We start from the raw sequence: 25,703 nt of genomic DNA on the forward strand, positions 1-25,703 counted from the left end.
CCCCTCCCCCTCTCATGCTCTGTCTCTCTCTGTATTAAAAATAAATAAAACATTAAAAAAGAAATCTTTAAAATAAAAAAAATTTAAAAAGAAAAAAATTCCCAACCTATGCACATATTTTCTGTCATGTTTTCTGAAATCTCGCCATTAGAATAGATTCTTGTTAGCGCTTCAAGAGGGCCTGAGGGACATGGCCGAGCGCATGCTGCTCTGAAAAGCGATCTGATGCGTTCATTTCACGGGAAGGAGAAATAGAAGGCAAGTCAGTGCTGTGGCTAATGCCGTGTCCACCTGCCTGTCCGTGGTGCCGTCGTCAGACCTCACCCCGGCTGTGTCTGGGACGGGGTGCTCGGAGGACATCCGCATCGGAGACTGTGGCTCAGTGACCCAGATGGCCTCCCCGGCGTGAGCCGCGTCCCGCCTCTCGGGGCCAGAAGAGAAAAGGCCATGGACCCCTTTTCTGGTCCGCTGTGGAGCGGGGAGGTCTTCTCTCGGCCCCTGCCCGTCCACTCTCCTCCTTGTGGCTTCTCAGCCACCACGACCCGGGACCCTCCTCCCGTATATACCGTTACACACATCCCGTCGGGCCAGTTCCTCTGGGGAACCTTGTACAATAATTTAATAAAATAATGTGCATTTTTATTCAAATTATTCACTTATTTTTTTATATATGAATGCTGGGGACAATAATCTGGAAGATTCTGTGGAGTCGTCGCTGCTGGTTGACCACTCACTACGCCCAAGGTCACCGAGCTACAATAATGAGTGCTGCGGACTGACAGCAAGTATCACGGTGACTTGAATGCTGCAAATGAGCGGGAGTTTCAGACAAAGTCACTGCCATGTGGCTTCGTGTCGGTGGTTGTGGACGCCAGGGCCATCAAAGCCGTGAACACTGTGCATGAAGGGGGCGTCCGACTCCGGCTCAGGCCATGATCTCACGGTTCGTGGGTTCGAGCCCAGAGAGGAGCCTGCTCGGTATTCTCCCTCTCCCTCTCTCTCTCTCTCTCTCTCTCTCTCTCTCTTTAGGTAAATAAATATACTTAAAAAAGAAGACTGTGCATGAAGCCTAGTGTTTGTGGGTAAAACAGGCTTCGATTCTGGGCGCACAATTAGAAGCAAGTTTTCTGCCTGTGGGACTGTCCCCTTCACGACAGCAGGTTTACTGTCTTGGCCACAGACAAATGTCCCCTAAGGGGCAGAGTCACACTGGTCCAGGAGCACAGGGATGAGCAGCAGAGGCTGGAGTGGCCGTCCCAGGAGCGGATGAAGAGGGAAAAGGCAGTCACTGGGGTGCTAGCGAGGGGGGGAGGGGAAGGTGGGCAGAGCCCTCACACTTGTGCCCGTGACCAAGCCTGGTTCCTGTCCGGCCATCAGTCCACGAAACCCTGAGCCCACACTGCGACACGCGGGCACCTGGAAAACGCCTGATAGGAACGAGGAAGGAGGGACCCGGTCTGTGTTGACGCAGTATTCATAACGTCAGGGAGAAGTGGCGGGAGGTCTGTCCCCCCCCTTCCTGGGCGACGTAAGGGGGACCTGGAATAAGGTCCACGCAGGCCCTTTGGCGAGCCTGGTCCCATTCCGGCACCTCAGGCAGAGGCTCCTTCCAGAACATCTGCAAGACCCAGGATGTGAACTGACTTCCTCTCCCCAGAATTTCACAGCAGGCTTTAGACCTCAGCCGCTTACAAACTCTCATGTAGAAAGATGGAAACTGGGGACATAAAACACAAAGGTAGGGAACTAGCAGCTTCAAAAAATCTACTAAATACCAGGTGCTTTCTATACACGGTTCCCTTTAATCATCAAAACATCCCTTCTGTGGGGCGCCTGCGGGGCTCAGTTGGTTAAGCGTCCGACTTCAGCTCAGGTCATGATCTCAGGGTTCCAGGGTTCGAACCCTGTGTGGGACTCTGTGCTGACAGCTCAGAGCCTGAAGTCTGCTTGGATTCTGTGTCTCCCTCTGTCTCTGCCCTTCCCCCACTCACCCTCTGTCTCTCTCTCTCTCAAAAATGTATAAACAATAAAAAAATTTTTTTAATCCCTTCTGCAAGGATCAGAGGAGTTAAGTAACTTCTCCCGAGGTGCACAGCCAGGCACCTGCTGTCCACACCCGCTGCCTCTTCCAGAACTAGTTCCAGGCCACGACTTCTCAGGGCTTTTCACTTTGCTTCCCATTTCCTGGGGCTAAAAGAGACACCTAGCAGAACACAAGAATGTGCTTAGGCAGAGCATCGTTGGTACCTCAGCTATCGGTATTTTGCTACGGAGCCCGGAGTAGGACTTGTCCTCCACTGGCCGCCTTCACATGAGTAAGCCGTCTGGGGCTCCTCGGTGCGCTTTGCAACAAGCACGGAGCAAACTGGCCGGAGCCCCGGCTTTGCTTCGGGCTCCTGGGTTCCTCAAACCCGCGTGGAGGCAGCCCAGCCTACAAACTCCGCCCCCGGCCTACCATCCCCCACCCTCCCCGCTCCTGGGCCTACAAACCCCGCCTCCAGCCTACAAGCCCCGCCCCTGGGCCAGTGGCCTTCCCTACAAACCCTATGCGGAACTTTCAAACCGCTGAGGAATTCCAGATCAGACCTGAAAGGAGGCTAATTCGGAAGCAGATCCTTTTAAATAAGCTGCAAGTCTACTGGGGTCGTTGCTAGAAAGAACAAGCAGAAAAGTATTTTGATGACAAATGTCGTTGTTTTAAGTATTTAAAATGTAAAGAATTTAGATTTTAATTTTTAACTCAAAAATTGTAAAAGCAGAGCGGCATAGCACCGTATATCAGAATCTCTGAATATAAAATATGTATTGCTGTCATTATTACGATAAAGGGTTTTAAGATAAATATAAGGATTTGATCGTTACTTGAAACTCATCCATCACCACGGCCCCTTTGGACGGCTCTATGAAATGAATTACAACCTTAAATTTGAGTCCTAGTAAGGGATGTGGAAAAACCAAGGCCGAAGGAAATGGCAGGTAAACTTAAATTTCCTTCTCACCTGCAGCCCACTGACGATCACCTGAGGCTGCAGAGTAAAGCTTTCCTAGGAACTCCCCACTGTCTTGATGCTAATGCTTTGCTAGAGGGAAAAGCAACCTTGGCTTGACCACAGCCAGCCCTCAGGAGCCTCTTGAGCACAGGGAAGTCTCCCTGGAAACTCCCTCGGCTCTGTCCAGATCCAGAAGACGGTCACCCCCACCCTCCTGCTGCAGTTCTTCCTGTCCCCAAGCTCTGATAAAACCACCTTTTAGCACCAAAGATTTATTCAAGAATTCTTCCTTGGCTGTTGGCTCCGGGCCCCGCCAACCCCACGAACCCCACCATCACGTCAAACCCTCATCCTGGACAAGCCCGGACCCTCGGCCAAGCGTGGCAGGACGATGCGGTGAGGAAAACGGGGAGCGGAGTGTCTGCGGGTTGGTACTGGGCATGCCTTGTTCTCTGGCACGGCCTCTCCCAGCCAGCCTCCGGGATGTCTAAGAGAAGGAGAAAGGAAAGATTCATGGGCTCGGAAGTAACACGCACACGGCCAAGGGAAAGGAACGACTCCCTGAAAACTCGGAGGTAGCTGAAATGTAGAACCCAGACCTGCCTGGGTGACGCACTGCGCCTTGTGCGCACGCCGTGCACATTTCCCTGTGGACTCAGGGACGCGGGGGAAGGCATGCTCTCCCCCTCTCCGTATCAGCGAGCTGCTGCTCACAACAGACTACCCCAGACTTTGCAGCTTAAAACAACAAACGTTTGTTGCCTCAGTGCCTGCAGGTCAGGGTCCGTGCGGCTTCCCGTGGGGCTCTGACTCAGAGCCCCTCCGGAGGGGTCGCCAAGGCCATCTGAAGGCTTTACTGGGCTGGAGGATGCGTTTCCAAGATGGCGCCCTCGGGTGGCTTTTGGGAGGAGGCCTCAGCTCTCCACTGGCTGCGGGCAGGAGGCCTCCGTTCCTCACCACGCAGGCCTGGCCCTGGGGCGGCTTGAGTGTCCTCTCAACATGGCGGCTGCTCGCCCCGGAGCGCGTGCTCCCAGGAAGGGAGCAAGGAGGAGCCCGAAGCCTCCTGTGATTGTCAAGGAGGTGACGTCCCGTTGGTTCCACAGTATGCGGTCTGCGGCCCCCGGGCGAGGTTCCGTGACTCCAGTAGGGGTTGAGGCGGGGAAGCCATCCCGGGGGCCGCAGACCCCATAAGGGCTCTCTTGGCTCCAGAACTTGGTCTCTCTCTCCTCTCGTCTCTGCCTCCACATATTAAATCTTACATATACGACTTGTCAAACGCAAATCACTCAGCCCCACTCAGGTCAGGGAACAAAGAATTCGTGAACGGGCTGGGAGCTCGGCGGGCCGTCCGTGAAGCTGCTGCCGGGGTTCCGGGGTCTCGTTCTCGGTGCGGCCGCCTGAGCGAGCCTGGACACCACCAAAATTCGCGCGTTCGGCTTTTCTTCACTCTGCGCATAAACCAGGTTAGGGGATTAGGAACCGGACGCTGAGACTTCGTGTCCTTGGTTTAAACTCGAGAGGAAGAGTTTGCACCTGTGAAATGCTGAGCTCGGCTTTCAGGAAACGAATATCCCCACAACCCTTATTGTTCAGTCTTTGGGAATTTTGGGGTCAGTCTCTAAACATTCTCGATTCCAAAGGAAGGATTCCTTTGGTTTAGAAAGGAGGCCAATTCGTTTTCTAACGATTCACGTTTCCTAATTGTGTCAGAATATCACAGCCGATGCAGCCCACACCTATAAATCGTGGTTTACTTTAGGAAATGGGCCCGAGGAGTAACACGGCTTAGTTCCCAGCTCCAGCCTTAAAACAACTCACAGAACCGTCAACATGGCACGATTGATTAGAGAGAGAAACATCTAGATCTGAGGTTTACTCACTGGAAACTGTTATTTTGGGAGGGGAGGCATCCTTGGATTCATGGTGTGGGTTCATAATCCTACCCTGTAAGTGAATCAAGCCTCTGATAAAGTACGCAAGCGCGCAAATGCGTGGAGAGGCTGCGGCAGGGACTGCAGCTGTCAGATGCCCTTCCTCCTCCACTCGCAGTCCCCGGGACCCTGCTCACGCGGGTAACTGCATGTCTTCCCGCAAAAATGGGAACTCAGCACATTTCCTAACCCACCAAGGACAACATGGACGCCTCGAACGTGACTCTTTACAAGGATCAAACCTGGGCACAGTTACACCCAAAAGGCAAATGAGGCAGTTGAGTTGAAATTTGAATAATTAAAGGCTTTCCAGTTTTAAAAACATAAAAATACGAGATGCTAATTATTTCAAGTAATGAATGCGGCTTCTGGAAGTGAGTGGACAGGTAGGTCCTGTGGCAGCCAGAAGACACTGCACCACCGAGGGGCTGGGGGCGCCTCCTGCTCCGGTGGGCCCCTCGCCCAAGTATGGTCTCAGGCCCCACATCTGCGCCCTGCGCATCAAGCTGGTGGCTTCCAAAGCATCCTGGTCCCAACATGCCTTACAGCCTGGTTTCAAGTCTTAAAGCCGTATTTTGGGGATTTTATCTGAAGCTGCAAGTTTAGGTGGAGAATGGATCTTCCGCATCAGCCAGAAAGGTGTTTTTGCGGCTGTTTAATTAGCAAGAGAACAGAAAATGTCCTTGGTGGTGGGGAATTCAGGCCCGGAGGCACAAAAGGGAAAGGCTGGAGAGGGTAGGGGGAAGGGAAAGAGAGAGGAATGGGAAGGGGAGGGGGAAGGCAGGGGGGAAGAGAAGCAGAGGGAGAGGGCAGGGGAGGGGAGGAGATCAGGAAGGGAGGCGCAGGGGAGGGGTTGGGTTCCTAAGCCGGGCTCAGCGGACCCTGGCTCAGAGACCAGCATTCCTGTCTTAGGCGAGAGCAGGGAGAGGCAACGCAAAGGGGCTGAAGGGCCACCGGCGGGAACAGCAGGGTCTCCTCCGCTTGGGCTGGACACCCGGGAACCAGCGCAGCCTTTAGGAGCGCGACATTTTAATAGCTTCCTCGGGGCTGCTGCGTTTTAAAGTGAATGTCTCTGGCCAGAGGCCTTGCGCCCTTCCTCTGTAGAGGCTGCAGCGGGAAGGAAAACGACTTGGGGAGCTAGGCTCCATCCAGCGGCACGAGCACCTCCTCTTTTTTGGCCTCCAGGGCAGATCCTTTAATGAGTGAGTGTGTCAGGATGTTCGGGTCTCTGGGTTTTACTCCCGTTTCTCGCACACAGCCGTGGGGATGCACGGGGTCTGTGGTCTGTGCAGATCCAGGGTCCACCCTGGGTCACCCCCTCCTTATCTCTACCTCCGAGACATCCAGCGATTCAGTGATTCACAAGACACATCAGCAGAGAGTCCAAATGGCCACAGACAGGAGTGAGCAAACGCCGCCGGCGAGGGCTGTACCAGCCTGAGTCGGGGTTTCTGGAATCCGTAATACTGGGACACACTTTGCAGAAGAAGCTGGCCTATTTGTGTGAATGAAAGACACCCAGGTTACGTAGGGGAAATCGGGCAATAACCAAAGAGCCTCAAACTAGGACCCATAAGGCCTGGCTTTTACACTAATGATTATGTGACCATGAACAAACAAATTTGTCTCTCTGAGCTTCAGTTTCTTCATCTGTGAAATAGGGATATTACTCCTCCTGCTGCGGTAGGCTGGATTAGTACCCCCAACTCTTCTCTCACCTGGAAGGGATTATACACCAACCCTTTGCCGCATGACTGAGTAGTGTTCCCCCCAAGAAAGTGAGGTTAGGGGTGCCTGGGTGGCTCAGTCGGTTAAGCGTCCGACTTTGGCTCAGGTCCTGATCTCACAGTTTGTGGGTTCAAGCCCCGCATCAGGCTCTGTGCTGACAGCTAGCTCAGAGCCTGGAACCTGCTTCAGATTCTGTGTCTCCCTCTCTCTCTCTGACTCTCCCCTACTCATGCTGTCTCTCTCTCTCTAAAATAAATAAAAACAGTAAAAAAATTTTCCTTAAATAAAAAAAAAAAAGAAAGTGAGGTTATGTGTCCCAGGCCACTGAAACTGGGCAAGGCCAGGGGACTTGCCTGCCGACGGGTCTCGGACAGAGGCTCAGCAGTTCTTGCATGGATGCCCCTGACCGCTCTTGTGCGCACGAGGGAGCTCCAGCACGGGAGGATGTGCCTGGTGAGCTGCCGTCCCGCAGCGGCCCCGGGGTGACGTGTGGGGCCGACCAATGTCGCCCACAGCACGGGGCCCAGCCTCCCAGCCCACGTAGCCAAGCACAGCACAGGTCCGGTGAGCCGCTATTGGCCCAGAGACCCAGGAAAATGAAACTCGATACCGGTTCTTGGCACCGACCGAGTTTGGGAAGGCCTGTCACCAGCACTACTATGATCACTGCTGGCTGATACGCTAGGCGCCTCTCAGATGTCTGCCAGGTTTTCATGGAAGAGTGAATGTGAAAATGCTTTATGAAAGTGCTCAGCTGGAGTGAACTCTCTGTCAGGCAGAAACTTTCAATATTGTATCTAGAGGAGTTCCTGGCACAAAACATAGCTCAGTAAATACAGTGTTAGTTGAATTGAAGGATGGATGGATGGATGGAATAGAATGTGTATTAACCTTGGAAATTCTACGATAGACACTTTCCCCCTGGATTTAAATCACTTATTTCTGTTAAATATAAATACCTCTGAGAAAGGTAAATTTTTGCTTGTCATAATACTTTCACTTGAGGATGTTCGATGCTAGACACTTGGAGTGATTACAGAAGTTGCAGATGACCAGAGGTGGAGAGCAGGAATCTAAGACATGGATCTCCCACTTTGGCTCAGGGCCAGTTTACATAGAACCTTTGGCAAAGGCTTTGAGAGTTTTACCAAAACTAGCGTTCAGGCCCCAGAGACACTGTATTTCATAGAGCACACGCAGTCAGAGCGTGCACGCTAATGTAGTTTCCATGGGCTGTATCTGTGTGTCTGTCTGTCTATCTGCTGTGTCTGTGCAGAGAGACATTTGTTGGAACCACCAAGGAACTAACGTGGCTCTCCCCTGATGCTCTGCTCTGGGAGACTGAATGCAGAACACTGAGGGAATTATCTGACTTGCTCGGAGCCTAAGCACAAGAGGTGCGCGCTCCAGTCGGCAGTGCGCAGACAGACAGGTGGCCGGGCGCCTTTGTTTCTGACGGTGGCGGTGGGCTCTCGAACAAAACATAAAATAAGGCAGTTGGGTTCAGTCCTCTGACGTTTAACTATTTTCTGTAGCTTCTAATGGGGAAAAGGCGGGTTTCCTTGACCCGCTCAGGGGCTGGACCAGGCGAGGGCAGGCCTGGCCCGTGCGGAGAGTGTACAAGTCCTTGAGAGAACCACCTGGAGGGGCGCGTAGGGGCTCAGTTGGTCAAGCATCTGACTTCGGCTCAGATCATGATCTCACGGTTCATGGGCTCGAGCCCCGCGTCAGGCTCTGCTGACAGCCCAGAGCTTGGGGTCTGTCTTCAGATTCTGTGTCTCCCTCTCTCTCGGGTCCTCCCCTGCTCTCTCTCTCTCTCAAAATAAAATAAAGACACAAAAGAAGGAAGAAAGAAAAAAGAAAGAAAGAATCACCTGGAGATTGTCAGTTTCCCAATCTGCACAACGACCACTTCCGGGTTCCCACCAGTCCCCAGTCCCACCAGCCCAGCACCCAGGAACCGTGTTAAAATGGTTTATCCAAACGTGTTTGCTAAGGAACCTGAAATTCTCGGCGGAGGGGGTGCAGGTGGCACGTGGCTCAGTCGGGGGGGGGGGGCGGCCTCGTGGGCACAACGTGTTGCTCCCAAGTGTTAGTTTAGTTCCGTTTTCTCTGCTCTTTTCTGCCAGGGTCGAAAGTTTCTCCAAAGTGAACGCGGCCTCTGGAGGTGCTCTGCAAACTCCCCGGCCTCCGTCACGTGCGCAAGGGCAGCGGGCGGACCTCACTCAGGCTTCAGAGGCAGACGGGGGGGCGGCTCGCCTCCCGGCGGGTGGTGAGGATCCAGGGCCGGTTTGTTCCAGGGTTTGCGGGACCGTTCGGAGGCCTCCCGGGGGTGCAGGGTCCACACCGCACCTCACTCCCACCCGCGCAGACGGGGTTTCTGTGTGCAGACCCACTGCTCTGCGCTCACCCGAGTCACAAACAGGACAGCGGGCGCCCAGCCGAGGCCCCGGGTGCAGGAGGGGGGCTGGGAGGAGGCGCCGTCCCCGGGGGTCTCTTGTCCTCGCCGAGACCGGCGCTGGCCCTGCGGCCTTCAGCCCGGAAGGCGGCCCCCAGCCTCCGCCGCCTGCGGGCTGCGCCTGCCTGCCCGGACGCTCTCGGTTCCGGAACACCTATCCTCTAAGTCACGGTCAGGGGTGGGGATTCAGACCCGGACGTCCCATTCTCGGGCGCAGGTCCAAAAGCTGCACTGGAACGTGGTCACGAGTGCAACCCACTCCTGGCGGTGACACTAGGCGGGCACTGAGGCGCGAGTCTGTCTGGACCCAGAGCCACGGGGTTGAGGCGGTGGGACAAGAAGGTGGGAAGAAGGCGGGGGTGTTCCATCCAGGGCTCCCAGCTCCGTCCTGGCCGGGCCCGCAGCTGGGAGCCCACCTTCCCTGCTCGGCTGGGCGGCGTGGCTCAGGGTGGCCGCTGGAGGGGGGGACCCCCAAGTCTTACTGCAGCCCGGGTGCTGGAGGCCTCCGCCATGCTCAGGGCTCCGGGGACCCGCGGGGAGAGGGGGGGTGGGCAGTGGGGCGCGGGGTGGGGGCTGCGGGCAGGCACCCTTTCTCCCTCTCAACCGTGTCCGGCCACACGCTCACCGCAGCGCTGCAGGCGGCCACGTGCGCCTCTGTCACAAGCAGCGTGAACAAGTCCTCCCGTTGCCTTCTGGGGACCGGCCGCGGCCACTGGGGGCAGGGGCATGAAAAGGAAGGAGCTCAGAGCTTCCTGCCAAGCTGGCCTGGACGAACGATTATGGAGTCTGATAAGGACCGAGTGCCCCGGCCGCGCCCTCGCGTCCCTCCCGGCTCCCTTCGCCACACCGGCTGGGCCCTGCGGGCCAGGCCCCTGCGCCCTCACAGCTGCGCACCAGGCTCCCTGCGGACTGCGGGGGTCAGGGGCTCTGGTCCCAGCTCACACTGCTAGGCATGTGGTTTCACCTTGAAACTATCCGCCCGTGCCTCAGTTTCCCCCACTGTACACAGGGCGACAGCAACAGCGTCTGCCCCAGGGTGGTTGGGGGACGGACCGGTGCTGGGAACAGCTGGATCTCCGAGAACACTCCGGTGTCTTCCTGCCATTCCTCCCTCGGCCCCTGGGCGTCCCCCTCACAGGGTCCTAATCCCCGTTTCTCCTTCTCTGTCTCTTGGCTGACGCCTGATGAAGCAGGCTCTCCTTGCCGTCCACACCACACCCCAGCCCCGGCCTGAGCCCGGCCGGCCCGGCTCATGCGCACACCAGGGCTTGGTCTTCATCCTACGAGTGGCTGTGAGCCAGAGAGGCCGCAGGGCAGCTCCTGACGGGGCACAGCTGGATGCTGTCAAGGCCACCTGAGCACGGGGCCTGTGCCCTTACTGCACAGAAGTGACTGTTATCACACCTGCTGAGAGAAGACAGCTAAGACCCAGAGGGGGTATCATTAACCTAGGCCACACAGCAGCGCTGGGACTTGGAGCCCGCCCCTCCTGACCCTAAAGCCTGCGTTAGCCATTAGCTCCTGGCTGTCGGTGTCTGACCCCTTCCGTGGGGCAGGACCCACTCCCTTGTCCTGATGGCTCCTCGGGACCTAAAACATGTCCCCCCGGGACGCTGCTGTGGGCTGACAAGGCTCCTCAGGAGCCAAGCGTCTGCCCTCCGTGCACAGGCGCATGTCTGCGCCCAAATATGCCAAGAAAGCAAACAGTTTACTTCCTCACGGCCTGTCACAATTTTCTTTTCCACTCAGGTTTCCTCTTCTCAGGAAGAAACCAAACATCATGAGTGGATGGGTGGTCTCCACGCCCCAGGGAACCGGAGGGTGTGTCCACACGGTGGGCGTGGCCAGGCCGCTGGGGTCATTGTTCGTACCACGGAACTGCGTTTACAGGTGTGTCATCGTGTCCAGCGTCAGGGGTCAGCCCGTGTGCAGAAGCGCATCCGGCAGTCAGAGTAGTAGATGTTTTACCTCGTCAGCTTGTACCCCACGGTCTACACACAGCAGGAGGCTAACAATTCATGTGGTAAACATGGTAACACTAAAAAGACTAATGTCAGAGCTAGAAACCTCAGAATAGATTTAAGCCAAGGATTTCAGAACTAAACCACTTAGCTGGTATTTCCCCGAGTGTGAGGTCACTTAAGGCGGATGCAACACGGAGCCTTCTGACTTAATTAGCCGCGAGCAGGAGTCATCCCAAGTCTGGCCCGTATGTCCCTGGTGTGGTTACGAATTACTAGTCTCTCCTTCTGACCACACGTTTTCTCCCTAAAATATCACAGATGCGCGGTGTTTCCTCGCAGTTGGAGTTAAGCTGCTCTGTGGGGGCCTTGGGTAAGGAGTCTGCTCCCCAGTGTCGGGATCAGGTCGGCTCCGGCGAGCCACTGTCTCCTCTCAGGGGCGGGTGCGCTCTCAGAGTTCAGGTGCAAGTTAATAAGAGGCATTTCTTATGCAAATAAAAAAAATATATAGGTTATGACCCAGCACCTGCGTCCTGAAGGCCGCCAGTGAAACCCCCAGGTGTGGGGCCGGAAGCGTCCTGGGACGGGCGGGGAGCGGGCCGTGGCCATCTGACAGGCCTTCCTGGGCCGCCGCTGGAGGTCTCTGGTGATCCTTCTCCGCGGCCTGTCCAGTGGGGACCCGAGGATTGCGTAAACTCGTGGCCGTTGTGACAGCTTCTCTGAAGTCTACCTCATGTTGTCCGGCTGCGGGCTACAAGCCTTCCAGAAAAAGGGCAGTTTTGTTCCCAATGATACCAGGTCAAAAAGAAAAAAGAAAAAAGGGAGAGAATTGGAAACCTTAGTTTAGAGAATCACAGGAAGATATTCCGGATATTTGGGGCAAGTGGAAGAATTCAGGACCCAGCCCGGCAGTGTAGGCAAACGACAGACACTCAAAGACAGTTAATCAGAACTAGAGTCTCACATCCACAAAGGCATGTTATGAAAACATATTTTTCTCTCTAAAATCACCCCGTTTCCATCAGAGATAGTAAGGGCCAAGGGTAGGCCACCCCAGGAAGGGCGATTGTGACATGAAGATCATGTTGAGTTGAAGGCAACTGAGACCGTATGGACTCATGAGAAACTTTCCCTCTTCCTTAACTAGAAGAATCTCAATTGGGGGTCTTTCCAGAATAAGGGTTATCAGTAGTGATTAACTGTATGTGCGTATGGCGGGGCCAGCATCTAATTCCCACCCGTCAGCCACATTCCCTCCCTCTGACGCCCCGGACACTCACCCCCTTCTCCTCGGTTCAGGAGGACATGCACCTCAATTTGCCTGGCTGTCTTTGGAATTTCCAGGTCTGTGTGGATTCCCTGCATGTACGCCATGAAGTTAGATTTTCTCTTGTGAATCTGCCTCATGTCAACTTGATTCTTTGGCTAGAAGGACCTAGAAGGGGACAGGAATTCTTGCTTCCCAACAATGGTCAAATTAAGACTAATTTGTTCATAAAATAAGTCCAGTTTCAGCAGATTTGTCCTGTTATTATCATAAACACAGCAAGAATGGTGGTTAACTACACAGGTATTGTGTTTTTGTTTTTTTTTTTAAATCTGCTTTGCTGGAACTTTTCATAAGGAATTTCAGATCAAGCCTGTGAAGGCTGAGAACCAAGCCAAGTACTTCCCGCGAGACTTGTCTGCAGCCTGGGCATGCGGTCACTTCCTCTCTCCTCGAGATTCCCGCAGATATCCTGAGGTTCCTGAGCCTGCCAGGAGCTGACCCTCCTCACTCACCTGGGGGGTCCCCGGGACCCTGCACGCAAGGCGCCAGGCTGACATTTCCCTCCACGAGCCTTCCTTGTCTCCAAAAAGTCAACTTTAGTTCCTTAAAGCTGTCTGGTCACATCTGAGTCTATGCATGTGTCTTTCGAATATGATATTCCAGTCAAAGCCTTGGGCTAGATTCTGGGCAAGGGGATTCTATAGACATTTGTATCTTTAAAATAACGTTTATTTATTTTGTGTGTGTGTATGCATGAGAGAGAGAGAGAGCACTCACAGGCAAGCAGGGGAGGGGCAGAGAGAGACGGAGAGACAGAGAATTCCAAGCAGGCTCTGCGCTGTCAGGACAGAGCCCAACTCAGGGCTCGAACCCAGGAACTGTGAGATCATGACCTGAACCAAAGTCAAGAGTCCAATGGTTAACTGAGCCACCCACGTGCCCCAACATTTGTATTTTTAAGGCGGCCTCTTTTTCCTTTTCTTCTTCAATCTCAGGAATAGAGAATGATGAAGGTTAAGGATCCCAGGGAGGTTACCCGACTTCTGAGAGAAGTAAGGGCGACGTGGGGATCGAAGGAGTTTGAATTGATTCTGGTTTTGCAAAGATTATAAAGTCAGGACGGTTGCCTTCAAGGAACTGCATGGCATCATAAGTGACGGGCCTCTGAGTTGCTTCTGCCCTGGGCGCACAGCCCTCGCTCTAACTTAGGGGAGAAGACCTTAACTACGTCCCTACCAGGCTTTGAGAACCAGCTCCAATCCGGGCAGCGCTTGGCCCTCCTCAGGGGGCCGCAGGCCGTGGGGCGTAGCGGAGGCTGGATTTCAGCGCCTCATCCCCAGCACCTTCACTGAAGGACAAAAAGGTGGAACAGGAGGAAGTACCGTCTCGGGAGTTGGTAATTTTGAGCTCAATTTCGTCACTATTTCAGAAAATGTCTTAACAGTTTCTGACATAGCTGGTAGCTTGTCAGTGTTCTTTGGGAAGCTTCTGGATACCAATCAAAATATGCGTCTCACTTGGTGGTTTAGTTTAACATCCGGGTTTCTGCAGTTGGGTGTGTAGACACACTAATTAGGTATTTCGAAGGATCCTCATTTAGGCCATTTGAGTGCCAAAATCAGCACGCTTTTCCATTTATTTAGAAACTTGCAAGTACGCGAACATGTGGAGTAAACGTGACCCTGCCGGCATGTTGGAAGGTGTTCTCCGTCCTGTGTCTCCAGGTGTGACGGTCCCTGTCCCCTCCTGGGGGCTGCGGGGTGATGCCCTGCCCTGCGCGGGGGTTTCACCGGGGACCCGGGTGCTGATTCGGGTTAGCCTGGCTACATGCAAAGTGCCGGGAACGCTAAGTGGCCGGCCTGTCTTCTGCGCCCCCCACGGCAGCCGTACGGGCCCGGGGCCCCGGGTCCGCCTCCCCGGGAAAGGAGAGCTGTCCCTTGCCTTCGGATTCACTCAGAATCTCATCTGCTTAGTGGAGGCTTCAGCATTCAAACCCGCAAAACTGTGAAGCATTTTTAGTTCTGGATCCTGGAGTCTTCCCTCCACGAGGCCTGAAACCTGCACTTCCAGAGAAGGTGGGGCCTCTTCCGGGGTCCCTTCACAGTCGCCAAATCATCACTAAAATACAAGCCAGCCTCACAGAAGGGTGGAACGCTCTGTCCCTTGTCTCACTGAGGACGGGAACCCGGGGGGCAGGCTTTCGGGGGGTCTGGAGAGCTGCTGGGCGCGTCGGGCACAGGGCATCTGCGCAGAACGGGGCAGGGTCCGCGGGTCTGCGAGCCGCTCTCCACGGGGGACCCGTGCGTCACAAAGTGCCATCTGGTCGGCTGTCAAAATTACGGTCTGCCCATTCCCACGGAGGCACAAGAAAGACCGTTAGGTCATCTGAGTACGTTATGTTTCCATCGCATCTGACTGTCCGGGAATAGTGTGTGCTCGCCTCCACTTACCTGGTTTTCTCGTTCTTCCCGTTTTGGGTTTCTCCCTGAGGTCAGTCACGGGAGGCTGACATCCGTCACCTACCATTGTCTCAGGGCACAAACATCACCTAGCGGGGTGACACATGAGGCCTTTGACGGGTCTGACGAGGGGGAGGGGTGAGGCAGGAGCAGGCAGTGGGTGGGGGGCGCCAGGCGGGCTGGGCCCTGCATGAACTGGGCACATTTCAGGGGGAGTTTGAGGAGAGAAAATAAAACCTGCAGACCTGCAGTGTCTCCAGAGCACAGAAATCTGTATTGAGAGGCTGAGATCTCCCGCCTTGGTGCATGGAAAGTTCTAGAATTGGGCTTTTCCTCTACAACAGAGTTGGATTTCAGAAGTCTTGCACTGAAGTGAACCCAAGCCTTGCAGTGATCCGTCCAGAACAGCTGGGCCTCACAGACGTCCCCAGTGCCCCTGGCAGGGCTGGGTGCCGGCCAGTCCTGGCCTTGGGCGGGGTGCGCACGAGAGCCCAGGGGCGCCCGCTGTCCTCCGGACAGAGCAGGTGGGTCTCTCCTCACACGGGTTATATAAAATCATATTAAATTCCGTTATAAAAAAATGCCATCGGTTACCCACCCTGAAGGGTATTTTTACTATAGGGAGACGTCATGAATTATTCCCATGTGTGTCTTGGTTGCAAACATGAAATGTGGCCCAGTGAGGGTGAGGGTTCCCCTACCCTGGTGATGTTGTTTCCTTAAATCCATTTATAAGCTATTGATACCTTAGCTGTGCCCTGAATTCCGTAAACACCCAGTTTCCCATGTTTTAAAACAGCACAGAAAATCACACAGGCTCTGTTAGGAGGGTGTTGACGTGTTCGTCAGTGAAGTCATGATTATAAATAAGACCGTGGCTGCCCATACGATCCCTAGCGCAATGCCAGGATCGTGGTAAGAGCTCAGAAAACATTAGCTTCAATGACCTATGCTTGATATTGAAGTTGGTTTACTCCTAATCTTCTTTAACTGTTAATTTCTTTTCATGCTCTTTATTTAAAGACACTGTTTTCACACTTTATTTTTAATGCAGCACGAGGCTTCATGGGCTCCCCTCCTTGTGTCCCCTCGCTGCGGGTGACCTGTGGCCGGAGAGCAGGTGGACTTTCCTCCCACTGCTCCCGCCTGGGCAGAGGGCACAGAGTTAGTTTGGCCTCTTGAGCCGCTGTACACACTTCTGGGAGATGCCGTCCGTTCCGAGGGCCCCGGGCCTGCCTGGGGTCTGCAGCCCGGCGGGCCGGCCGCCTAGGCAGCGCCGTCCAGTGGCCTCACTGTGAGGAAGAGAGAGCTACTGCTGTAAGCTGCTAAGAGTCTGGGGCTGTTTGTTACACAGCCAAAAATCGGACTCATGTATGTGGTAGTGAATGCTGACTTTCTTCAAAATGCCAAAGTGCAGAAGTGTTTACGGGGACAAATGTCGGTCAGCCCCGGCCTCAGCTTCCCAGGGTCGCTGCCCCAGACCCACCGGACTTATTACGGGGGCGGTTCTCAACTGTTCACAGCTGTATATCACCCTAGAAGAGGCATCCAAACTAGTGACAGTCGTGTGGTGTCATCAAGGGCCGCAAAATCATATAGTACGAGTTCAGCAGCGGATCAGGACTCAACACGTATTATCTGGAAACTTCCCCTGCCCCCCAGCTGCCCAATTGCTCTGCCTCCAGGAGGAACACAAGGAGGAAGGGGAAGCGGGGAGGGGAAGAGCAGCAGCAGCAGTTAGGGAACGAGACTGACGGGAGCTTGCTCTGAGCCACTGCAAACGTGAATTTCACATTAAGTTTGTGAACCGAAAACCGTAGCCTCCATCGAGCTCAATGCTAAGCCGTTCGCCTTCTGACGGAAAGAATGAACGTCTCGCTCCGTTGGTGCTGGACTAGAGCAGCCTGTCTCGGTGGGTGCGGGCGGGCCGCGGGGAGGCGGGAGGGGCAGGTTGCCCTGTGCTGCCCCCTCCCCGCCCCCATCTGCTCCCTAGGCTCACAGGTTGTGTCTGTGTGTCCTGCTGCTTGATCCAGCCTCCCCTCTCCACCCCGTGCTCCTGTCTTCCTTGGGTCTTACTGTTTATACATCTAGAAATCATTTGTGCCACGGCCCCAGAGGACACTAATGAATGACTTTAAATTAAAGTCTCCAGAGGCCAGAGGAAAAGAGAAATGAGCGTGAGCAGACAGCATTTCTCAACTTGCAGCGAGATTGCAGGCGGAGTGTGGGGGGCCAAGATCAAGGACGCCTCTCAGTGCGGGTGGCGCCCAGGGTGTCCCCTAACTCTGGCCGGGTGTTATCAGACTTGATTGTCAATCTTCTGTTCACTGCTTCCTGTCCACCCTCACTGTGCACCTCACCTTGGGGTGCGTCCTGTCCCCCATGACCTCCCTCACCCTCACCCACAGACTTGCCCTGAGCTCACTGGTTCAGAATTTACAGAGATTAGAGAAACCCCTTGCTATCACCTTGTCCCCGGGAGCCCCTCACACTGGCTCAGACATTGTCTCAGCTGCTGGACGAGATCAGGATGAAAACAATACTGAAGGGCTTAAAAAAGATCATCCCGTAGCCAGGACCTCAGAGGCTGAGCACCCTGGCAGTGGGGACTGAGGGAGGGCGACCCGCCTGAGGGGAGCGCGGAGGGAGGAAGCCAGTCCCTTCCGGCTCTCTCTCGCCACCCCAGCTTCCCCCTGTTCCCAAGCTTAAGGACACTTCTTTAATGCTGCCTCATAAATACATTATTTTTCCGGAAACAAAACCCACATAAAATTCAACATGTTAAACATTTTAAAGTGTAAAATCCAGTGTTTTCAATATATTCACAAATTAGTGCGACTGTCACCATCTAACTCCAGAATGTTTCCATCAGCCCCAAAGGTAAACCCCACAGCTCGTGCTCCCCAGCCCCCAGCGCCTGCTGACCTCCCCTCTACCTTCTGGCCCGTGAATTTACCGGGCGCAGGCGCCTCGAACAAGCGGAACCGGACGGACCTCCTCCTTTGTCTCTGGCTTATTTCGCGGAGGGTCCTGTCCTCCAGTGCCGTCCATGCGGCAGCAGGCGATCTCGCTCAAGTCTCTGGGACGAAATATTGTAACAGGGGGGCCTACACAACAGACACTTCTTTCACAGTTCTGGAGGCCGGAAGTCAGAGAAGACGCGGCCACTTGGGTTCCCAGCGAGCCCACTTCCGGGTTGGGTCCCAGCGAGCCCACTTCCGGGTTGGTCGAGAGCCATCTTCTGCTGGGTCACACGGTAGAGGTCATCTCTCTGGGGTCTCATTTAGGATGACCTTTTCAGTAAATGGGGCTTGGCCAATTAGATTACAAAACAGTTCAAGTGCAGGCAGATCATAGATCTAATTGTGGGAGATGAAACCGTATTTCAGAGAAGATACAGGATTCACCGCTGCTACCAGCGATGTCCGCTCGCACCACGCATCTCTGCAGGGGCCGCGCCTGTGGCCTTGTTCTTCTAAGTCCTCAGCGGTCAGGTCTACGGGAAGCAGCCAGGGTGCTCTTCCAAAAGCACGAATTGGTTCACATCTCACCAGTGCTCTGTGGTCTTCCTTGGCTCCAACTGTGCTCCCATGCTGGGTCCTAGAGTGCTCCCATGCTGGCTTCCGGCATGCTCTCCTGCTGGCTCCCAGAGTGCTCCCGTGGTGGCTCCCAGAATGCTCTCACGCTGGCTCCCGGCTCCCGGGGTGCTCCCCTACTGGCTCCCGGAGTGCTCCCCTTCTGACTCCCGGAGTGCTCCCACTCTGTCTCCCAGAGTGCTCCCACACTGTCTCCCATAGTGCTCCCCTTCTGGCTCCCGGAGTGCTCCCGTGCTCACCGCTCACCGGCCGTGTGTGTGTGGAGCATTCCTGAGACATTCACGTGGCTCCTGCTCCTCCCTGGTTCCAGTCTCTGCCCAGACGTCACCTTCCCAGAGAGACTCTCTCTGGTTCCCCCAATCTGGGGTCGCCGCCCTCTGCCGCCCTCCACCCCATTCACGTGCTGCTGTGCTCCTTCCTCTTTTTCCAGCGATTATATTACACGCGCATTCGTTTACTGTCATTACTGTACTTCCTCCTCTGCTAGAATCCACGCTCCGTGAGGGCAGGGAGGTTTTGAATTGTTGAATTTTATATCACGGCGAAAGAAAAGCGTCCCGGCTGCAGGAGAAAGGGGGCGCGGTTGGACACGTCACCTCCGGAGGAGGAGCGCGCACGTGAAGGCTTGTTCCCGAAGCGGGGCATCTAGGGGGACCCCATCCAAGCCATGGGAGGTCCGTGTGGCGCTAACGGGCTCGTAGTGCTCCCAGAGCCTAAGAGACCAGCGCAGGAGCCGGGACTGTGCTGCGACGAGGGCAGAAAGCCACGCCCCCGTCTGTGACGCGACCCCGTGTCTGAGGACGCGCGCGTTCACGGCGCCGGTGGGCCGCGTGCATCTTTTCACATCCCGGGGCAGGCAGCCGCCGTCCTGGTGCTCAGGGCGCCTGACCCCGGGCTGCAGCGCAGAGGCGAGGCCCGGCCGGGCGGGGGCCTCACAGGCTCTGGGCGCGAGAACGCGACTTCCCGGAGCCCGGAGGCTAGGAATGAAGCCCCCGGATGAGGGAAGCAGGTATGCTGTCAGGCAGAGTTATCCCTGCAAACCAGGCGTGGCCGATCGGATGCGTGCAGCCTCCCTGAGTTTGCTTGTGGTGAGTCGCTTATGCAGAGCACGAGCACCTGCAGGTCACATGCGGATTTCTCATGCTGGTAATGGAGGGAGGGGGAGGTTCACTCTGCTCCGCTGACGGCCGCAAGGACACCAGCCTGCTGGCCCGTCCTGCAGGAGCAGCTGGCCCCCTGCTCTGCCTTCATCACCCCCCCAAACCCCAGCAGCAACGAGAAGCTTTAAGGCCTAGAGAATGAGGGGTTTTTTTTCATAACAGGAAAATCATGAAGATCAAGATTGTTTGCAATATCTTGTTGCAAACAAGAAAGCCTTGTTTGCAAAGCAGGTCAGTCCATGATAAAGGACTTCTTTTTCAATCTCCTTTCTTGGCCTCATTAAAGAAAACACACACAAACCTATGAACGTAAGCTACAGACTGTGCCCTGTCTGGGAGAAAGCAGGGAGAGGTGAGCAGACCGCAGAGGGTCCGGGGGGCGGCCGTGGCGCCCCACAGCTGGCCGCACATCTGGACGGGGCCCCAGAGCGAGGCTGCCACGTTTCAGGGCGGTGTGAGCGGATCAGCAGGTGTGCAGGGCACGCGGACGGTGCCAGGCATGGGCGCGATCCCCTTCCCCACGTGTGGCAGCTTTGTGACGTGTGACTGCGGACGGCGGGGCTCAAGGCTGCAAAGATGACGGGTCTCAGACAGAAGTCCTCTGTGGTCCACTTCCGTGCAGCCTCAAACCCGTGAGACTGAACCCGCCGCGCGGAGGTCTGCCCCCGGAGTGTGTGCTCGGACAGCCGGGGGGCCGAGGGCCAAGGTCCCAGCAAAGACAAGTTCACTGCGATGAAAACATAATCCAAACATCCCCTCTTTCGACTTTTGCATGAACTTTAATCTGAACGGTGCTGAGTCACTCCGGAGGCTTGCGTCTTCCCTGAATCTCTGCGCCTCCCGCCCTTCTCTGCACACACCTCATCTTTTGTAAAAACAGCAGGAAGAGTTGTTCAAGTTTTAGGATTTGAGCATCTGCTGTTTAATGGAGCCGTTATTAAACATTAAGTGATATAGACTTTCAGTTAGTAAGTTAAATTTTGAGTTAACATACACAAAACGGGTCACTAGCTAGGATCTACTACCCGTCTGTGTCCGCGCTTCCACTGCTCTCAGCGCGGAGCCCACCTCAGATCCTCTGTCCCCCCCCTCTGCCCCTCCCCCGGGTGTGTGTGTGTGAGATCCTGCCGCTGCGGAGCCCCAGCGCCCTCGCTGCCGACCCTTCGAGGACGGGACCGGGCGCTGCCCCTCCCCCAGCTGGGCAGCCTGTTGTACCGCCTTGGCTCTCAGGACTGTACCGTCCTCGGCCACAGGCCCGCGTGGCTGTCGGGGGGCCGCAGGCACCGAGTGAAGGGCCAGTGGGGGCTGCTTCTGGCACCTGCCGCAGCCCCTTCCCGCCGGGCGCTCCCGAGCGGCTGCTGTGAACGCACAGATCTGAAGGGACCCGGCTTGGTGTGAGCACAGACGCCCCGAGCCCCCAGGAGAGCCTGTAGTTTGTACTCATTTATAATCTCGCCACTAACCTGCACTCTCTCCTCGTTTTCTCCTTTTGGACTGAGTCCTCCCTACCCACGTGGTCGTCACTTCTAAACCGTGTCAGCCTCCTGATCTAAAGCGATGGGCATTGTGTACTTTCATGAATCCTTTCAAAGGGGCATCGTGTGAACACGGTTTCGTCGCCACCTTTTCACAAAGCAGGATACAGAGCCCTGGTCGAAGTCATTCTGAACTTCACGTTCTCGTGTGAGTGGGATTAACCGCACTGACCGCAGCGCTGCCCCAGGGCGTAAGCGGACCGGCGCGCAGGCCCCTCTGTCCCCACCTCAGCCCCAGACCTGGAGGCGCTGGGGACGTCGAGGCAAAGCTGTGGACCCCGGAACTGACACAGGTTAACGGAAGACGTATTTACAGCCGAGACAGCAGGGAGAGGGGGGGAAGGACGGATCCCCGTGCGGGCGGTGGCGGTCTGCAAGGGGACACGGCCGGTCACGCAGACTGGGATGCGCACGCCACCCTCCCAGCATCCGCCTTGCAGGGACCGAGTGGCCACTGGCTTCCAGGCACCTGAGCTTCAGGGAGAGGCAAGGAGAGATCTGGAAGGCGCACAGCGTTCATCAGACTCTGCACATAAAGGCAGCTTGGCGCATGTGCCGGAAGTCACTGGGCAGAGGCTGGAGCGTGGATCGGCGCCCCCACGGCACGGCTGCGGTATTCACCGCGCCCGAGACGTGCCAACAGCTCGAGGGCCCCAGGGCGCAGCAGTGGGCAAACCCGGTGTGTACATTCGTGTGGCGGATCAGTGTCAGCCACAGAGAGGAGCCCTTAGAGCTGCTCAGGGAGGCTCAGGGGACGACTTCCAGGCCAGGGGAGGGAGGAGGGGGGAGGGGAGAGACTGGAGCGGCTGGAGCCTCAGGGCAGAGGGACCCAGGACGCCCCCGGCCTGAGGGACGCTCTAGAGGAGCAAAGTGGGAGATGGGGCCCCGGGTTGGCGGGCCGGAGGACATCTTCCTCCATGAGGACAACGTGGGGGCCCCGGGCCGGGGAGCCAAGGCCAGCGGAGGCCCTGCTGGCTCCAGAAGGAGCCCTGTAGCGGGTCCCGTGCACACACGCCGCACGTGCACATGTTACCCTCCATCCTGAGCCACCGGGTCTGCTCTGCCCCTCTCCGTCTGCCTGGCCCCCGACATCAGCAGAGGCCCAGACATGCGCAGGCCTGTCCCGGCCACAGGGAGCAGGGGGACTGGCCGTGAGCCGTGACGGAGCACCGGCCAGAAGAGCGGGTGGGGACCCTTCCCTGGCCAACTGCCCGGAGCCGGGTGGGGTCCCTGTTTCCAGCAGCCCCCCCGGCCTCCGGCTGCTCCCGGGTCCGGCCCCCCCCACACCCACCCCCCCAGCCTCATGCTGATTTGTGCCCCAGCCCCTCGGGGAGACGCGGGCCGTGTCCACCCCTGTGCTCACTGACCTCGGGCCCCTCAGCGCCCGTGTTTGCCTGTGATCTGCTGTTTTCATGGGCACTGGAGGATGGGTGTTCAGTGCCTGTGAAGCAGAGATCAAAGCGAAAGGAAGGTCACTCAAGGTCAAGCCCAGGGGGTGTGTGAGCAACGTGGCCCTTCCTGTGCCCTTCTCTCAAATCACCACAAGGAGTAGTGAAGATCCGAACTGAAATGCAGGCTGGCGGCAGGACCTTCAGCCCTCAGTGTCAGCAGGTTTCCAAAGCCCAACAGAGGCTGTGAAAGCCTGGGGGGTGTTGCCATCGGGATCTGGGCTCCCGCCCCCGCGTTCCGAGAGGGACTCGGGGTCCTGAAGAACAGGCCGCACAAAGTCGGTGGGGTCAGAAATGTGACCATTTGCCTTCAGAAGCTGGAGTTCGTGCCACCCATTTATCAGGACGTGCAGCCGGGATGCCCTCGCCTCCTCCGACACATGGGGCTGGGGACAGGGCCGCATGGCCGCCGCAGGAGGTCCCAGCTGGAGCAGCGGAGGGGCAGGCGGGTCCCCCATGCCGGGAGCACACGGCCAGCCCGGGGGTGGGGGGCGGCCACCACAGCACGTGCAGGGGCCTCGAGGGATGCGTGGAGGCGCTGCTGACCTCACCCGGCCGGCGAACCGCGTCCCTGCGAACTGAGGAGGCCGGCCAAGGGGGCAGGCGTCCGCGTCTCCTGACGGCAGTGTCACCCAGGAGAAACACAGCCGCTCCCGCTGGACCTGGGAGCAGCTCAGGTGGGCTCCTGGGGGCAGGGGCTCCTTCCTGCGCAGGGCAGCGAATTCCCTCGGAGACCGGGCTCCGGCAGGACACAGCGGGTTGGAGAAGGCCTTGGAGGGGCGCTGGGTGCCAAGTGCCGCTCCTCCTCACCGGAGCACAGGGGTCATCCTCGGGGAGGAGGGGAGGGCTGCTCCACGGTGTAGTTCCCCAGAAAGTAGAGGGGCTTGGTTGTTGTTGATTTATTTATTTTGAGAGAGAGAGAGAGTGTGTGTGTGTGTGTGTGTGTGTGTGAGCAAGCAGAGGAAAGGCAGAGAGAGGGAGAGAGAGAATCCCAACAGGCTCCGTGCCGACATGGAGCCCAATGCAAGGCTTGAACTCGTGAACCGTGAGATCACGATCTGAGCCAAAACCAAGAATCAGATGCTGAACTGACTGAGCCTCCCAGTGCACAGGTTTTAGAAGTGCGCAGCCCTTTTGTGAGCACAGAGGGTCTCTGCCTGCTCTATGACCTCCTCTCTACCCATTCAAATAAAGTGATAAAAGATAAAAGTAAACCATACATCCTCGTTGAAAGAGAAAGAATTGCAGGATAAAATACAACAGGTCAAGTAGAGTACAATAAAAGGTCAGGCAGATTTGCAGAATACGGTTATTTTGTTCGTTAAGAACAGAACAGACACTCTAGGAGCGGCCTTGGCCAGGCCCAAAGGTCTTTTTTTATTTTTTTAATTTGTTTTTTGTTTTCGAGAGACAGAGAGACAGATTATGAGCGGGGAAGGGGCAGAGAGAGAGGGAGACACAAATCCGAAGCAGCTCCAGGTTCTGAGCTGCCGGCACAGAGCCCAAAGCAGGGCTCGAACCCACGGACTGTGAGACTGTGACCTGAGCTGAAGTCGGACGCTCAACGGACTGAGCCCCCCAGGCGCCCCAAGTCCAAAAGTCTTAAAGCAGCTGGGAAATCTTTCAAGGTGGCAGCATCCAAGAGAAGTATAATGCAGGCCAGTTATGTACTTTTATGCCTTCTAGGGGTCAAGTTAAAAAAGTAGAAAAGAAACAACTGAAATTAATTGTTCTATGTTTATTTATTTTTGAGAGAAAGAGAGACCAAACTCAAGTGGGCTCCGCATTGAGAGCAAACAAAAGCAGAAGTATCTGTCTCCCTATCTTGACCACACGGCCCCCAAGTCACTGAGCAGAGCCCTGCGTTTTCAACAGCACTCGTGGCTTCTGGACTACTCAGGGGTGTCTGGCACCGGCCTCGGCGGCAGCCCCCAAACCCGCAGCCTCATGTGGCTGAGCTCCCTTCCTGGGTGGGAGACTCCTGCGGTCCCATGGAGGCAAGTCTGACTGGCTCTAGAGAAGTCGCCCCTCGTTTGTGCCCAACATGGGGCACACATAGAAAGGGGTGGCAAGGTGATCCACTCAGCGCGTGTGCCGGTAACGTCAAGTTTGACGGCCTCAGCTTCCCTCCTGGAGGGCGGAAACTGCCGGCGAGGAGAAGCTGAGGCCCCGTACTCCGTGTGGAGGAAACAGACACACTTGAAACATAAAGACGCAAATAGGTCAGAAGCCAGGGGTGGAAACAGATGCCATGTAACAGGAGTCCCGGGATTGCGGGAGCGGCTTAGGAATAGCCTAGAAGCAGATGTGCCTGATAATCATTTCAAAACAGAAGCAAACCTGACCGCTGAAAGAAGAAGAAATGAAGGTACAGTCAGAGCTTCCGGGACCGCTCGGCAGAGAGACAGCAGGCCTTCGGAGGCTGGAGGAGCCCCACCGCGGCACAGGGTCCTGGTCGGTCACCGGTCAGGGGGACGGCCCTCTGGGCTGTAACACCGTCTCGGTAAGTTGTAAAGGGCTGAAATCATACAGACAGTGTTTTCTGACCCAACAGAAGTAAAGTAGAAACCAGTAACATAAAGATAGCTGGGAAATTGCCAAATACCTGCACATTAAGCACCACACTTCTGAATAACCCACGGATAAAATACAGTGAGGGGTGCCTGAGTGGCTCCGTTGGTTAAGGGTCTGACTCTTCGTTTGGGTTCAGGTCACGATCTCACAGTTTATGAGACCGAGCCCCAGTTTGGGTTCTGTGCTGACAGATTGTCTTTCTCTTCTCTTTCTCTCTCAAAATAAATGAAATAAACATTTAAAAGAAATCAGAAAGCGCATTAGTTTCCTGGGGTGGCTGTTATAAATTCCCACAAACTGGGAGGCTTCGAAAACAGACCTTTATTCTCTCAGAGCCTTGGAGGCCAGAAATCCACATCAGTCTTACTGGACTGGAGGCAGGGAGCTGCGGCCGGGGCTTAATTGGGGCTCCAAGCATCCTTCCTGCCTCTTACAGCTCCCAGGGGCCCCGGGGCACCGTGGGAGTGAGCATCACTCCCTGCCATCCCCCCATCACCCTCTGTCCTCATCTGTGCCCACCCCTCTCTGCCCCTCTCACAGGCAGGCATGTGGCCCACTGGGAGGGTCCAGGGTAAACTGCCCTCATGGACCCG

The 25,703-nt window shown here is 55.9% G+C and overlaps 2 long non-coding RNA genes across 3 annotated transcripts; one reads left to right on the top strand and one right to left on the bottom strand.

Moving 5' to 3' along the window:
• Positions 1-11,624: 11,624 nt before the first annotated feature.
• LOC115296710 lies at positions 11,625-19,087 on the bottom strand. The gene is made up of 3 exons (XR_003911010.1): positions 17,754-19,087; positions 12,349-12,503; positions 11,625-11,827 (listed from the first exon to the last, which is right to left on the bottom strand). It is a non-coding gene; the product is annotated as an uncharacterized LOC115296710 (long non-coding RNA).
• A 126-nt stretch (positions 19,088-19,213) lies between these two features.
• Positions 19,214-20,512, top strand: LOC115296518. 2 transcript variants are annotated; one of them, XR_003910905.1, is made up of 2 exons: positions 19,214-19,481; positions 19,716-20,512. It is a non-coding gene; the product is annotated as an uncharacterized LOC115296518 (long non-coding RNA). The 2 variants fall into 2 exon arrangements; XR_003910906.1 differs by having other exon boundaries at positions 19,214-19,402.
• Positions 20,513-25,703: the final 5,191 nt, after the last annotated feature.

The sequence above is a fragment of the Suricata suricatta genome, chromosome 7 (genome assembly GCF_006229205.1).
Source record: "Suricata suricatta isolate VVHF042 chromosome 7, meerkat_22Aug2017_6uvM2_HiC, whole genome shotgun sequence".
NCBI lineage: Eukaryota > Metazoa > Chordata > Mammalia > Carnivora > Herpestidae > Suricata > Suricata suricatta.